Here is a 16,907-nt window from a genome sequence, read left to right as displayed (position 1 = left end):
AATGCCCAGTGTAAGTAATGCTGTGTCTACGCAAACACTGCGTTGCCCTAACTACACCGACATAAGCACTGTGCCTCTCGTGGAGGTGGAGTTATGATGTTGGTGTTGTAGGGCACTTGCATCAGCAGGAGCAAGGCTGTAGCATAGACACTGGCTTAATTAGGTCAACACATGCTGTCTTAGTCTCTAATGTAGACCAAGCCTAGGAGGCTGAATGAAGGAAATAAAACATCTCTTTGCTGTTTGAAATCTCACAGGACCAGAGACACCAAACTGAAGCCAGAGATTTCCCAGGGGTTACCACTCTGAATTAGGGTGACCAGATGTCCCAATTTTATAGCGACAGTCCCGATTTTGGGGTCTTTTTCTTATATCGGCTTTTATTACCCCCCACCCCATCCTGATTTTTCACACTTGCTATCTGGTCACCCTACTCTGAATTGACAGGTCACTGCAACTCTGTCACTCTTATTCATGTGTATATATGTTTTCTTGCTTTAACCTGTAAATAACTCATTTTTCCCAAGTTAATAAACTTCTAGATAGTTTATTACGAGATTGGCTACAGGCATTGTCTTTGTGAGATCTAGGATACCAATTGATCTGGGGTGAGTGACTGGTCTTTTGGGGCTGGAAGCAATCTGAATATTGTGTGATTTTTGGTTTAAGTGACCATTTATCATTAAATCCAATTTGCCTGGATGGCAAAATAGACTAGACAGTCTAAGGGGACTGTCTGTATCTCCATGGTCAGACTGTTAGAGTGATCCAGGAGTTCACATTTGTCACTGGCTTGGTAAAATCTAATTGTAGAACCACCAGCTTGGGGAGTCTGCCCTTTTCTTAACGGTTTACTGTCCATTTACAGTCATGAGCCACTCGAGATAACATGACACCAATCTCATGCTCTAGAACCTGTGAAATGGGGCTGATATATTGGGGGAGCAATTGTCCCACCTTAAAAAGCAGATTTTACATCCCTGCCTCTGTGTATGCGTGGAGTTCTCTCAGGAGAGATTGTGCCTGCCTGAGACATAGCCTCATGATCTCTACTCTAACAGCAGTGAAACACTCTAGAGTGTGCATTACCTGACTATTGGGGTGCTTGTTGGCTTGAGTGCACTCAGTGTAATGCACCTGAAGCACACACCAGTAGCCACTAATACCCATCCTTGAGTACTTTATTGACATATTAGGCCACTTTATCCATTCGCCTACAGCACAGGGTATTATCCAGTGCTGAATCCAGTCTAGTTTTGAAGCTCAGTGAAAGGTTCTACCTGTGTTTGATGGCACACTGTGCCTGCCATTATCGTTTTGTCTTGTCACTTGAATGCAGGTTTTTAATGTTCTCTTTGTGTTTCCCTCCTCTTTTAATGAGCTTCTTATCTTGTAAAAGCAAATGAGCTGCAGGAAATTCGTACACTTCACATCTGCCTGCTCCTGCGATCAGTTCTTGAATGAATCCTATTAAATATGCAAGGTGAGGGGATTATTATCAGTGAGTTTGTAACACATCTTTTATCCTTTTGATTATATCACATTCAATAATAAAGGCCAAATTCTGCTCTCACTTATGCCTATGTAAATTCAATGGGTCAAATAAATTCCTGGTGTGGAAGAAACGAACTCCACTCTCAGGTTGGAAGCAACAAAATCAGAGACAGCTTTATTCACAACATGCAATTGCAAGGGAAAAACACAGCTGACAGAGAGCATCTCTGCCTCAGTTTCTCCAAAGTACACGCAAAATCACACAAGCATTTATACCTCTTTGTGACGTGCATTAAAAAGAAACATCTGCATTTTATTTAGGCTATTTTCTATCTAGTCGTATTTTCTCACTTTCTCGTTTCAAACATTGTTATCTCAAGGCTAGGTCACACTGACTATTCTGCTGTTTTCCACTCGCTTCTGATGTGAGCCCTGCTTCTACAAGTCTTGTGATATTTGATTTATTTTCACATTGGCTTGTTTCCACTGCAAATCTTTCCGAACTTTGACTGTTAAATTCTCTCTCAAACCCCATGCAGTTAGAACACAGGTCAATATTTTATTTAGATTAAATGTGACAACGTCTAGTTGATTTCCCCCTTATTATTGGCCTCTTTTGAATGCAAAGCTGTTGAGGAAAATTAATCAAATTCTGCTGTCAGTTTCATCGGTGTGTAAGCAGAGTCAGGATGAGCTGTACCCTGACATCTGGTGGTGAATTATGGGAAGTGTGGCAAGAATGTCCGGAATGTGAAATCTCAAATATTTGCATAGGCACGCCTACCCCATCCCAGACTGCCGAGCTGTGGGACTGCTTTGTGACAGAAATGACTCAATCTCAGTTGGGTGGTACTTGCTAGACAAGGGACATGGGTTCCAAAACCCAGTGAAGAGTGAGAGGTTGGGGACAGGTATTTGTGCCTGGTGGTGCAGGCTCCTTGTGCCGCTAGAAGCACCAGTTGCACCTCCTCCTCTCTTCACTGTGGAATGTCAGAGTTGATTTTTTTATTCCCTTAAGACTCTAGATACAGGTTGCTGAGCTGACCTCACTTTGAGCTAATGGTGCACTAGCACTGGGGCTCCCCTACTATGTGCTGAAATCACAAAAGAGCTGAAATTACTGACCTGGGAGCACTGAGTGCTGTGCTAACTAGTGGGGGAGCCTGAAGCTATACTGTGGAACAGAGCAGCTGGCGGAGTGGAGCAGTTTGTGGGGATGGCTGGAGCGGACCACGGGACAGCTGGTGGAGCAGAGCGGCTGGCTGGAGTAGCTGTGGGACGTGTGGAGCAGCCCACAGAGCGAGCGGAGCCGAGCAGTTTGCAGGGACAACTGGAGCAGCTCACGAGGCTGCTGTTGGAGCGGAGCATTTGTGACGACGGCCGGAGGAGCAGAGTGAGCGGCTTGGTAAGGCGGAGCAGTTCGTGGAGAAGGCGGAAACAGAACCCACGGAGAGGCAGGCAGTTGGCCTGGACCAAGTAAGCGGTGCCCCTTTCACCCAGGCTGGGGGAGGAACCTCTACAGATTAGATCTTGATTCCTGGGGTGGCATGACCAGAGACTTTGGGTTGTTGGAACTTTGGAGTGATTGGACTAAGACCCTAAGAGAAAAGGACATTGCCAAATGTACTTGGGGGGGTGGTTATGGTTTGTGTTATAACTCTGTTTGTGGTGTTTCTCCAGTGGGATGCCGCATTGATCCTTCCTTTATTAAAAAGATTTTGCTACACTCAGACTCCGTGCTTGCGAGAGGGAAGTATTGCCTCCTAGAGGTGCCCAGGAGGGTGTGGTAGTAAGTGTCCCAGGTCACTGGGTGGGGCTCGAGCTCGGTTATGCAGCGTGTATTGAAACGGAACCCCTGGATACTGAACCTGGCCCTTGTTGCTGCGAACTCAGAGGGGCAGAAGGGTTACAGGTGCAACCCCATTGAAGACTGGTTGTTCATGTTTTTGTTTCAGCTGAACTCATCTAACCGGAAGCCAAAATTGAGCTAGAATTGATTAACTACAGCTCTGCAGTTTATTCTGATGCACATTTTCTGAAGGAAACTTATTGAATTTCTATCAGTGCTGCCCAGGTGACAGAAATCTGTGCTTATGTAAGAGGGCAGCTAGTTATGTGACCTCCTTTTCCATTATGGGGAATCTGAACAAAATCAAAGCACTGAGATGGCCTAATAGATGCAGACCTGCATTCCACATGGTCTGGGTTCCACATCTCAAAAAGAAAGCTGAACATCAGCAAAATGGCCCTGCTGCTTTGACACCCATTTTCCCACTGACACCTCTACTGACAACCCTTGGCACATATTTATTTTCTCCATTTGTTTTGTAAAACAGTATAAAAATCACCGTGCTTGACAAACTAACAATAACTGCTTGCATTCATCTCAGATTAAAGTCCTACTAAAATCATGTAAATGCAAATTAGCAGAGTCCCTAGGCTCTTGATAAATTGGCAATTGGCTATTGCAGCTCTGGATGACTCAAAGGTTGGATACCGCTGTATTGGATCCTCATTTCTATCCTCTGCCAGTACTGAACAATATCCTGCAGTATGTTCTCAGCTCTAGTTTTAAATGTTTCAAGTGACAATGCTTCCAATACTTCATTTGGAAGAAATCAATTTTTTATAGCCTCATTGACCTTAATGTTAATAATTTTTCCTTATATTTTACCTAAGTTTTCTTTTGCGCTTTTCCATTCTCTTATTTTTCTGTATACTTTATCAGAACCACTTTGTGTATTCCTGTGAGAATAAGTGTACTGTTTCTTTAAATCCAGAGCAGGAAGCCTGGAAGGAAGCAGAAAGAGAAAGAGACAGAATAGGTTTAGGGACGAAAATGGCTTTTTGGACTGTTTTCCTTATTCTAATAAAGTTCCTGCCCCAGTGCTAGGAGATGGTGACTCTGTGATTTTTTGTTTACCACTGTCACATGTTAATCTCTACTAGTTTGCAGGTACCTCCACATTGCCAGGCTCTCAGATGTCACATCTTTATGTAAGGATTGCATTTCAGTCAACTGATGTGTTAAGTATATTCCTAACATTTACCTTAATTAGCCTTTGGTTTAATTGTTAAGAGACAGCTTAATATTCATGGGGCCAAACACAGCTCTCTGGTACTCTAATGCAATCTCAATGGGTTGAACTGACATCAGAATTTGACTGCATAAATTGCTGCTTTTTGAAAAGCAGTGCAGAGTTATTGGTACTGATGGAGACTGATCCAGTAGCAAAGGGCATCATAAGAGACACAGCAAATCAAACAAAATGCTACAGGGAACATGCTGTCACTTGATGGGAAGCAAAAACCAGGTTGAAAAATCCCAATGACAAATCAATGGCAGACTGTACCCAGCATTTCCTCCATTACTCACAAATGTAATTATTGGTTTACAGTTTGGGAGAGAACATATTATATTGGAAGGGAAGGGTGACTAAAATGTCAAAGCCCTTTTCTGTACATGTCTGAGATGAAAAATATCTAGTCTCAATTTTAAAATGGCCAGGGATGGACGGTTCACCATGACCTTTGGGAAATTGTTCCAATGGTTAGTTACCCTCACTATTCAAAAGTTTCCAGTTTGAATTTGTCTAGCTTCAACTTCCACCCAGTGGATCATGTTTGTACTTTTATCTGCTAGACGGAAGAGCCCTTTATCAAATAGTTGTTTGTGATCACGTCACTCTTCACTTTCTCTTGGTTAAATTGAATAGATTGAGCACATTGAGTCTATCACTATATGCATTAAGCTGTCCTGTTAATAGATTGTGTCTATGACATTAATCAGACTTTGTGCAGTAACAGGTTCAGTACTCAGTGAACTCACAAACAGCTGCAGAACTTGTGACCCTAAGCATAATGATGAAACTCGGCTTTCCTGGATGAGAAAGGAAGCACCACATAGATAAACCATGCACATACTCTTTCAAGATTCAAAACTGCAGATGCAGATTGTCAGTTCACCGGAGAAGAGGGGTTGAGTCTGATATGAATGCAAAGAGATTCCTGTATTCCTTTCCATCACGAATGAATTTCAAATGAATTTTATGTAAACCAGATGCTGCCATTAAATAGATCCCAGCATTTGTTCTTGTAAATTGTAACCTCTACAGTCTATTGTGCATTTGCTGAAGGATGTAACGGGGGATAGCTCAATAGCAAATTTGCTTCATCATATCAGTGTCTTTGATACTATGTGCCTCCCCAATTCAGCAAGAAATCTGTCATGGTTCACAGGGTACCCAGGACCATGAGTCACCTTGTTACCCCACTGCCACAAACAAAAGAAAGATTTGCTTGTGCTTGAGTGGATGTCAGCTCCCTGACACCACAAGCCTTTTCGCCACCCAAACACTCTCCTCTGGGCAAAGCCAGCCCTTACTTAACCTTGAGGTTTAACAATCAATGCACCCCGGACCCGAGTCTCATTGAAGCATTCCTCTGTAGTGTCCAGATGCTTCTCCACTGAATACTTACAGAAATACCAGGTCTGCTGACCCCAAAGGAATAGTGTGCACATCAGCTTGGAAGATTCAACTTGTATGATTCAATGCTTAAAATCACAACACTGAAATAAATTTATAATGGAAACAAGGATAAGTTTATTGATAGTGAGTAAGGACACCGGAAACAAAAGGTTACATATAAAACAAAATCATTACTTGATTTCTAGACACTAAACTTAACTAGCAGATTAACTCCTGATGAAAGTTTATTTCACCTCCAAAAGCCTCTGCAGTGATTTCAACCAAGGTTTGCTGAGATCCTATTTCCATAAATGCAAACACCCTGCCTGCTTACTTTCTAGATGCAGAGTAAGGAGGTATCTGCTTTGCCTTCTATTTATACTCCCTAAAGTTCATTATTGGCGCTCAGAAACAGGATAGCCACTCACAGCTTGTTTTCCTGCTTCCCTGTTGACTTCATGTGTCTCCAGTGACTTCATATGTAAATAGGTATCCATTGTGTTAGCTTACAGTGCTTAACTTAGGTGAATAAACATCTCTTGTTTGGCAGAAAACCTGTTTCTGCTAGTGATTCATACTTTGATACAGACTCTAAGTATGTATTTTCAGTTTATATAGATAACTCCATATATAGTATCTGTACATACATTTCATTAGCAACTAGTGTGACCCTCAGCTTTCATTTAAGACTTCACATGAGATTCCCTGGTGAACCATGATATATGTACTAGAATCAAGATATTCCCATAACCTCCCTGCCAGTTGGCATTAAGGAGTTCTTGGGTCACAATCATGCACAAATGTTTCAGTGTATCTTTCTTGTCTACTTACCTAAAAAGAAATCCTTAAGAAAATCATAGCAAAAGGCAGGGAGATGGGGGAAGAGTGGAGGAATTTTGCTCAAACATCTACACAACTGGAGAGATCACAATACGGAAAACTTGCAATAAAGTCATGAAAAAAAAAAGTCTTTGATATTTTGCCCTCTAATGCCTTGTATTATTACAGCAAGCCAGGGAAAAGCATGTTAAGATATATATGTGCTTATTAAATTGAACAGTCAATGCAGTTTGCATACATATATAACCAGACTCAATAAAAATACATTCAGCACTATCATAATTGCAGATATATTTCCTGTAAACTTCCTTCTACATAACATTATGTTAAAATGCTTTCTAAAAAGGTTTCATTGTCAAAGAACTCTGTATTTCTCCAGCATCTTTTAAAATGGTATCCTTTCTTAGGGAATGGCCTTATGTATGGCTTCATCAGAGAAAAACAGAAGATTAACAGCTTTTGGTATCAAAAAGCATCTTTACGGAGATGAGACTCCAACAAGAAAGGTGGAACAAAAGCCAAAAAGACCTCCTCTCAAGGCACTGCACTCATTGTGATATGAGATAATCCCAAGGCGATAAGTCTTTAAGAAGCCATTATGAAGCAAATACTTTCTAAATGTTCTAGTGGCTAGAACAGGGGATTGGGGGCCAAGAGACTTGGAGTGGGATTTGTAAAGTGAAATTAGACACCCAATTCACATGAGAAATTAATGTGACATGATTTGAGCTTTACTGACCACTGAGAAGAAACCAAGACTCTCAACTGAGGTTATGTCTACTCTTCAAGTTAGGGGGTGACTCCCCTGTTCACATACATGTACACACCTGAAACCCGTCAATATGTAGTCAGCACAGCTCAGTCATGCCTCCACTTCCACTATCAGTGCTATCACAGCTACACTAGGGTTGCCAACTTTCTACTCGCACAAAACCAAACACCCTTGCCCCACCCCCCAGAAGCCCTGCCCCTCCTCCTACCTTACCCTGTCTCCAAGGCCCTGCCCCTGCTTACTCCATCCCCCTCCCTTTGTTACTCACTCTCCCCATCCTCACTTACTTGCTCATTTTCCATGGGATAGGGCAAGGGGTTCAGGTGTGGAGGGTTAGGGCTCCAGCTGGGAGTGCAGCTGGGGATGGGGGTTTGAGTGCAGGAGTAAGCTCCAGGCTTGGTTGAGGGGTTCAGAGGGTGGGAAGGGGATCAGGGCTGGGGCAGGGGGTTGAGGTATGGGGGAGTGAGGGCTCCGTCTGGAGGTCCAGGCTCTGGGGTGGGGCTGGGGATGAGCAGTTTGAGGTGCAAGAGGGTGCTCCAGGCTGGAACTGAGGGGTTCAGAGGGTGGGAGGGCAATCAGGAACTGGGGCAGGGCATTGGGGCATGAGAGGGAGGGTTCCGGCTGGGGGTGAGGAGTGCAGGCTCCAGATGGCTGCTCCTACATGTAGGAGCCGGAGTGGGGACGTGCCGCTGCTTCTGGGAGCTGCATGGAGTCACGGCAGGCAGGGATCCTGCCTTAGCCCCTCTGTACCACCAAATGGACTTTTAAAGGCTCGGTCAGAGGTGATGACCAGAGCCACCAGGGTCCCTTTTCGACCGGACATTCCGGTAAAAAACCAGACACCTGGCAACCCTAAGCGACACTGTTATTTATACTCATAGCAGCTCAATAAGCACCCTTCTTCAGGTCTGGGAAGTGTACTCAGTCAGGGCTGCTCTTCACTACAGGGAGATTGACGCTGCTGCAATCGATATAGCAGGGGTCAATTTAGTGGGTGTAGTGAAGACCTGTTAAATCGATGGCAGAGCTCTCTCTGGTTGACCCCGTTACTCCAGCTCCCCAAGAAGAGAAAGGTAAGTTGATAGGAGAGTGTCTCCCATCGACGTAGCACAGTGAAGACACCATGGTAAGTCAACCTAAGTTACGTTGACTCCAGCTACGTTATTCACATAAGCAGGAAGGAGTCCTTCGGCACCTTATAGACTAACAGATGTTTTGGAGCATGAGCTTTCATGGGTGAATACCCACTTCGTCAGATGCATGTCATTATTTACATTTACATGTATGTTATTCACATAGAGTAGCATGACTTAGGTCAACTAAACCGCGTAGTGAGGACAAGCCCACTGCTAAATACAAGGTGCAACAGGTTGTTTAACATAAGTATTAACACATATTGCAGGAGACCATTCAAAATTAAGTGGCCCATTAACTTGTAGGAGGGAAAGGAGAAAAAAATGTAACCTGTACAATATTTCAAATGATGAGCCTGAGAGCATAAATTCATAACTTTGTTAGACAGTAAAAAACAATGACTGAATAAGACTCAGTACTGCTGGCTTTTTACAACCACCTATTGCCCATTAACCTCATCCTTTCCACTTTTTTCACTCTCTCCTTTTCTCCTTATGACAGGAGAGTGGCTAACAGCACAGTTTACCTTGAACATCTCCTTAAAATATGCATTAACTACTTATGTTAAACAATCTGTTCTACCTCATATTTAGCTGTGACACTTCCTAGACCTGCAGTAGAAGCTTCGTGTAAACTTAAAAGCTTCTCTGTCTCATCAACAGAAGTTTGATCAATAAAAGATATTACCTCACACACCTTGTCTCTCTATTATCCTGGGACCAACATGGCTACAACAACACTGCATACAACATTGTCCCCCTAAGTCTTTTTTCTAATCTGTAGAACAAGGATAAATATACTTACCTAACCTGCAGGGGGGTTACATGGATTAATTAATGTTTGTTCAGTAATTATAAAATATAGGATCAGTGCCTTGACATGGTAATGGGTCTAATTTTCATCTTTAATTGAAATTTTTGTCGTTGTGGATTTAATATAGTGCACCTAGATGGCAGATAATGTGAACTGTGACTTGACCTCAGATGTAGTTAATTTAAAACATAAGGCTAAAATTAATCCTAACTTTTGGCTCTAATAGTAAAAGATGACTCTTTAGCCTGTCTTTTTTTTCTGATTTATTGCTTATATATCGGACATGATTCTGTACTGCCCTTTACGTAGCCTTCCTAATCACTTCACTAGAACCTGCATGACATGCTGCTTTTCGAAAGCATTATGTTATGCTCTGATAACAAAGAAAATAAGTCCACAAACTAGCAGTCCTTTGTTATCCCCAAAGGATTGTTCTGAACATGTTTTGACATTTATTGAAAACTACATAGTTACTGGCATAAAGGCACAAAACCTAATGCCAGATATTTCTATCAAAGAATATGGCAATAAAAAATTCAAGTAAACATTTAATGACAATAGGGCTTTGAAACATAGTTTACCTTTTCATACAGAAAGTGCAAGTTTGCTTTATTTGTGATATTGGAGACACGCTCATCAGAAAAAGAAAAAAAAATATCCACTGTAGATTCAGATGGTGAATCAGCATCATTCTCATAGTGCAAGCAGTATAGAGTCACAGCACAATGAAAAGTAAACACAACACACACGAGTTATTGGCAGCAATCTTCCACCACATGTCATGGTCTTCACAAAGTTGTGAGAAGTGCACCATACTGTATGTCCTCCAGTCATCCATGTGGTCAGACTATAAGCTCCGGGTACCCCCAGCAGCATTCTGCCAAAGTTGCTATGGCAATCTTCCTCTGCTCATCAGACCCACATGTCCTGCAGACTCAAGTTTTCATCATCTGATTATATTGATTATATCAGGTATCACCAGAGGTGAAAGTAAGCCGGAATGGTCCAGTACACCATGCCGGACTGAACCGGTTTTCCCAGGCCGGCGATTTAAAGGGCCTGGGGCTCTCGGCAGCCGCAGGAGCCCCGGGCCCTTTAAATTGTGACCAGAGCCCTGCTGCCAGAGCCCCTGGGTGGTGGAGGCAGCTCAGGTGGTGATTTAGAGAACCTAGAGCTCCTGGCCACCGCTACCACAGCAGATCCCAAGCCCTTTAAATCTCTGCCAGAGCCCCGAGCCTGGGGTAGCAATAGCAGCCGGGAGCCCCCAGGGCTCTGTCGGTGAGGGGCTCTGCTGCGGTAGCAGCAGCTGGAGCCCCAGGCCCTTTAAATTGCCCCCTAGCCCTGGGGCTCCCAGCCACCTCTGCAGCTGGTAGCTGTGGGGGTGATTTAAAGGGCCTTGGGCTCCCAGCCATCGCTATCGCAGCCGGAGCCCCAGGTCCTTTAAATCTTGATTTAAAGGCCCCTGCTTCTTCTGGTTGAGGCTACACCTCTTCCAGTTGAGGCCCCACCCCCTGCTCAGGACTCAGGCATACTGGTAAGTCCTTTAAGTTACTTTCACCGCTGGGTATCACTCTAGTTGCACTGTAAATTCAGGCAGTTACTGCCTTGTGAGCTAATGTGCAGCAATTGCCTGTAGGATTTCAATCAGAAGGCAAGAAGCCTCTCAGGATATGTCTACACTGCAATGTATGCCTAGGGTTAGTGGGACTCAAATGATCTGAGCCTGGCTTAGAGAACACAGGTCTTGAGCATCAATGCTGATTGTTAACCCTACATTAAGCTTTTTCTAATCTGGGCTTGAACCTGGAGCTCTGGCATCCACACGGCAGCACACAGACCTGAGTCAAATCTCTCATGTATCAGACCTCCTGGTGCTCTTTGAAATGTGGCTGCTCTAGCCCTTTGACCATGGTGCACTCTGGGAAAACTTGACTGTCCATTCTGCTACTCTGGTGGTCATTAATGATACGAGCCGCACAGACAGTTTCTGCTGAGTTCTGTCCTCCCTTAGCTGCCATTCCTGCTCCATAAATTGCAAGAGAAGTGCCTACTCCTGTGCTGAAACCTTGTGCAGCCAGCCTGAGCCTTTCCTCTTGCTTCTCAGCATGTCTTTTCTCTAGCCATACATCCCTCTGTCTTGGCACTGGACCTGCTTGCCAGCCTTCTCAAGAACTTCAACCATAAATTTAGACACAACAAATCCTGCATCTTGGCAGGGGCTTAGATTAGATGACCTTTGCAGTCCCCTCTAACCCTATGATTCTATAAGTTCATCACAGAACATTTCCTCTTGGAACAGTCCATGAAGGTAAATTGGCCCAGGCTTCTGTTGCAGTGTGGGTGAACTGTGGAGGTACTGAAGCAAGTAGAGGTTGAAGGGCCATGAATAGGACAAGACACAGAATTATTGTCTCAGATAGCTCAGTGCAAGAGCACAGAAAAAATCCATGTGGAATTTCAAGAACATAAAATGATACTTTTAGAAACTGAATGTCAATATATTGTGAGGGATGCTTCAGACCACAGACACAGCCTAATTAATTATAGCAAAAGAAGTGCAAACACAATGATAAATTAAGTATCAGAGGGGTAGCCGTGTTAGTCTGGATCTGTAAAAGCAGCAAAGAATCCTGTGGCACCTTATAGACTAACAGACGTTTTGGAGCATGAGCTTTCGTGGGTGAATATGATAAGTTAAAAATGCAAAGCTGCTCTTTTGGTCTTAGAACATTTCAGAACTACTTGGAGGTGTGCCATCAATGGCCATCCTACAGAAACTTTTTCTGTCATTTCAGACCTTCCACATTTTGGAGGACATAACAGCTCTTGTGGTGCCCAATTGGCAGAGGAGTTGTTATTCCAAACTGTTGGTGTGAAACATGCAGTGTATGCAGCCGAAGTATTCAAACGTATAGTGACTGAACAGCACATCTGTGAGTGAAGTGGCCTGGTCAGCTACTGAGGCGGCCCTGGAAAATATGCCTTTCCCCAAAATGTGACTACCTATCTGGAGTTCCTGCTTCAGGCATAGTTTCCAGCTATCTGTACAAGGGATAGGGTCAGAATTCATGATGGAATCAACAGGATACTGCATTCTCTTCCAAGTGGCTTACCCCATTACCACTGCATGCAAACATGCAGAACTCCACAGCCTTCCTGTCACCCGCACCCCATGCTCCTCTGGCACATTTCTGGACAAAATTTCAACCCTCAGTCATATCTGGGACAAATGTTTTGTCACCTATGGACTGCATGGACTTCCTCTAACTGAAATGGATTAGACATGTCAATGAAACACATTTCCACCCCCCCACCCACCCCTGCACGAGTCACTGTTTCCGCGCAGCTTGATAGACCATTGAGTGGTTACAGAGTGGCATATTTACAGGCATGGCAATGTAAGGTTATTATTTTTAAGAAACAGCAATGGCCCTAGCAAAAATCTGCACTTTTCCAGTGAAAATATACTTTAAAGATGTTCAATGCTGTTTGCGTTTCCCAGTCATCACGTTGAACTTCACATAGTGAGCAGCGTGGGGGGATACCAAGGTGTACTATCCATCTTTAGTGCATACACGCTGTTAGCCAAGGTTTCTCACAACTTTTGCATTACTGTATTAATAAGCATTACAATGGGCATTAAAATGGCTGTGAATTTTTGTTTATTGCCTGTGACCTGTCCACGACTTTTACTAAAAATACCAGTGACTAACTCATAGCTTTAGGCATAAGGCCAGATCCAAAGTCGACTGAAATCAGTGGAAGCAGCGGAGAATCCTGTGGCACCTTATAGACTAACAGACATTCAGCTGCGTCTGACGAAGTGGGTATTCACCCACGAAAGCTCACGCTCCAAAATGTCTTTTAGTCTATAAGGTGCCACAGGATTCTCTGCTGCTTTTACAGATCCAGACTAACACGGCTACCCCTCTGATACTTGAAATCAGTGGAAGTCTTTCAACTGGACTTTAAATCAGGCCGTCGGAAGGCTTTCATTTTTATTTCAAAACTAGGATTTTCATGAATATTTTCAATTTTATTATTAAGCTTAAAGAAATAAAAATGCACATTTTTGTGGAACTCTAGTGATGAGATCCATAATTTTACCCACTGTTTAAGGAAATTTGAATATACAGCAGATGGATCCTCTGTAGTCTGGTATTTAAAAAACCCTAATAATATGGAAATTCTCTTCTTTCATACACACAGTCACACAATCATTTGAGTGATACGTGTTCAATCCTTTTGTTACATGTGTCATAAACACATAGTTAAGGGTTAATGCCTCTTTTACCTGTAAATGGTTAAGAAGTTCACCTAGCCTAGCTGACACCTGACCAGAGGAACCAATGGGGGAACAAGATGTTTCAAAAGGAAGGAGGGAAGTTTCCTTTGTTTAGAGTCACTTTTCAGTTTCAGCTGGAGCAAAAAAGATCAAGGAATTAGGCTCTTATCAGCGTCAGGGCCAGCTTTAGGAAGTGCAGGACCCAATTCGAACATTGGAGGTTCATGCTAAGCACCCAAACCAAGGATTGTTCTGACATGTTTGACATTGTTACTTATGAAAACTACTAGTTACATGAAAGCACAAAACCTAATGCCAGTATTTCCTATTCAAAGAATATGCAATAAAAAATTCAAGCAAACATTTATGACAAGGTGCGTTGAAACATAGTTCCTTGTCATACAGAAGGCAAGTTGCGTTTATTGTGATTGGAACGACACGCTATCAAGAAAAAAAAAAAATCACACGTAGATTCAGAGGAATCAGCATCATTCCATAAGTGCAAGCATAATCAGAGCACAGCACAAGAAAATAAACGACAGACAACGACTATTGGCGCAATCTCACCACATGTATGGTCTTCCACAAGTTGTGAGAAGTGCACATACTGTATGTCTCATCATCCATGGGTCAGACTATAAGCTCGGGTACCCAGCAGCACTGCAAAGTTGCTATGCACTTCTTGCTCACCAACCATGTCCTGCAGACTCAAGTTCATATCTGATTAATTTGATTATATCAGTATCACCAAGGTGAAAGTAAGCCGGATGGTCCAGTCACCATGCCGGACTGAACCGTTTTTCCCAGCGGCGATTAAAGGCCTGGGCTCTCGCAGCCGCAGGAGCCCCGGGCCTTTAAATGTGCCAAGCCTGCTGCAGAGCCCTGTGGTGGAGCAGCTCAGGTGGTGATTAGAGAACCTAGAGCTCCGGCACGCTACCACAGCAGATCCCCAAGCCTTTTAAATTCTGCAGAGCCCCGAGCCGGGTAGCAATAGCAGCCGAGACCCGGGCCTGTCGGGAGGTGGCTCTGCGGCGCGGTAGCAGCAGCTGAGCCACAGGCCCTTTAAATGCCCCTAGCCCTGGCCCAGCCCTCTGCAGCTGGTATGTGGAGGGTGATTTAAGAGGCCTTGGCTCCAGCCATCGCTATCGGCAGGCCGGAGCCCAGGTCTTAAATCTGATTTAAGAGCGCTTCTTCTGTGAGATCCAGACCTTCTCCAGTTGAGGCCCCCCCTGCTCAGGACCAGCATACTGGTAAGTCCTTTAATTTACTTCACCGCTGGTAATCACTCTAAGTTGCACTGTATTCAGGCAGTTACTGCCTTGTGAGCTAATGTGCAGCAATTGCCTGTAGTGATTTCATCAGAAGGCAGAAGCCTTCAGATATGTCTACACTGCAATGTATGCTAGGGTAGGTGGACTCAAATGACTTGAGCCTGGCTAGAGAACACAGTCTTGAGCATCAATGCTGATTGTTAACCCTACATTAAGCTTTTTCTAATCTGGCTTGAACTGGAGCTCTGGCATCCCACACGGCGCAACAGACTGGTCAAATCTCATGTATCAGACCTCTTGCTCTTGAATGGGGTGCTCTAGCCTTTGACCATGGTGCACTCTGGGAAACTTGACTGTCCATTCTTGCACTTCGTGGTCATATGATACGAGCCGCACAGACATTCTGCTGGGTTTGTCCTCCTTCAGCTGCATTCCTGCTCCATTAAATTGCAGAGAAGTCCTATCCTGTGCTGAAACCTTGTGCCAGCAGCTGAGCCTTCCTCTTGCTTCTCAAGATGTCTTTCTCTAGACATACTCCCTGTCTTGGCATGGACCTGCTTGCCAGCCTCTCAAGAACTTCAACCATAAATTTAGACACAACAAATCTGCATCTGGAGGGCTTAGATTAGATGACTTTGAGTCCCCTTAACCTATGTTCATAAGTTCATCAAAGAACATTCTCTGGAACGTCATGAAGGTAAATGGCCCAGGCTTCTGTTGCAGTGGGTGAACTGGGAGGTACGAGAGCAAGTAGAGTTGAAGGGCCATGAATAGACAAGACAAGAATTATTGTCCTCAGATAGCTCAGTGCAGAGCACAAAATCCATGTGGAATTCAAGAACTAAAATGTACTTTAGAAATGAATGTAATATATTGTGGATGCTTCAACCCAGACACAGCCTAATAATTATAGCAAAGAAGTGCAAACAAATGATAATAAGTATCACGAGGGGTAGCGTGTTAGTCTGATCTGGTAAAGCAGCAAAGAATCCTGTGGCACCTTATAGCTAACAACGTTTGGGATGAGCTTTCGCGGTGAATCCATTCGTCAGATGCATGTATCTGATGAAGTGAGTATCACCGCGAAAGCTCATGCCCAAGCGCTGTTAGTCTATGAAGGTGCCACAGGATCTTTCTGCTTTAATGATAAGTTAAAATGCAAAGCTGCTCTTTGGTCTTAGAACATTCAGAACTACTGTGGAGGTGTGCATCAATGGCCCTCTACAGAAACTTTTCGTCATTCAGACCTCACTTTGGAGGACATAACAGCTCTTGTGGTGCCCAATTGCAGAGGAGTTGTTATTCAAACTGTTGGTGTGAAACATGCATGTATGCAGCCGAAGTATTCAAACGTATAGTGACTGAACAGCATCTTGAGTGAAGTGGCCTGGTCAGCTATGAGGCGCCCGGAAATATGCCTTTCCCAAAATGTGACACCTATCTGGAGTTCCTGCTCAGGCATAGTTTCCAGCTATCTGTACAAGGGAAGGGTCAGAATTCATCGAGAACAACAGGATACGGCATTCTCTTCATGTGGCTTACCCCATACCACTGCATGCAACATGCAGAACTCCACAGCTCTCCGTCACCGCACCCATGCCTTGGCACATTTCTGACAAAATTTCAACCCATGTCATATCTGGGACAAATGTTTTGTCACCTATGGACTGCATGGACTTCCTCTAACTGAAATGGATTAGACATGTCAATGACAACACATTTCCACCCCCCACTTGTTTCAAGAGGTGTGTCAGAGCTACGATCGGTGCTCTCTCTCCTGTTGGTATCATCGGCTGCGTGTGTGTTCCCTCGTGTCTGCCAGCTCTGCG

This window comes from Chelonoidis abingdonii, chromosome 3, assembly GCF_003597395.2.
Source record: "Chelonoidis abingdonii isolate Lonesome George chromosome 3, CheloAbing_2.0, whole genome shotgun sequence".
Classification (NCBI taxonomy): Eukaryota; Metazoa; Chordata; order Testudines; family Testudinidae; genus Chelonoidis; species Chelonoidis abingdonii.
The sequence above is the reverse complement of the archived record's forward strand: the minus strand, read 5'-3'. Positions refer to the sequence as shown.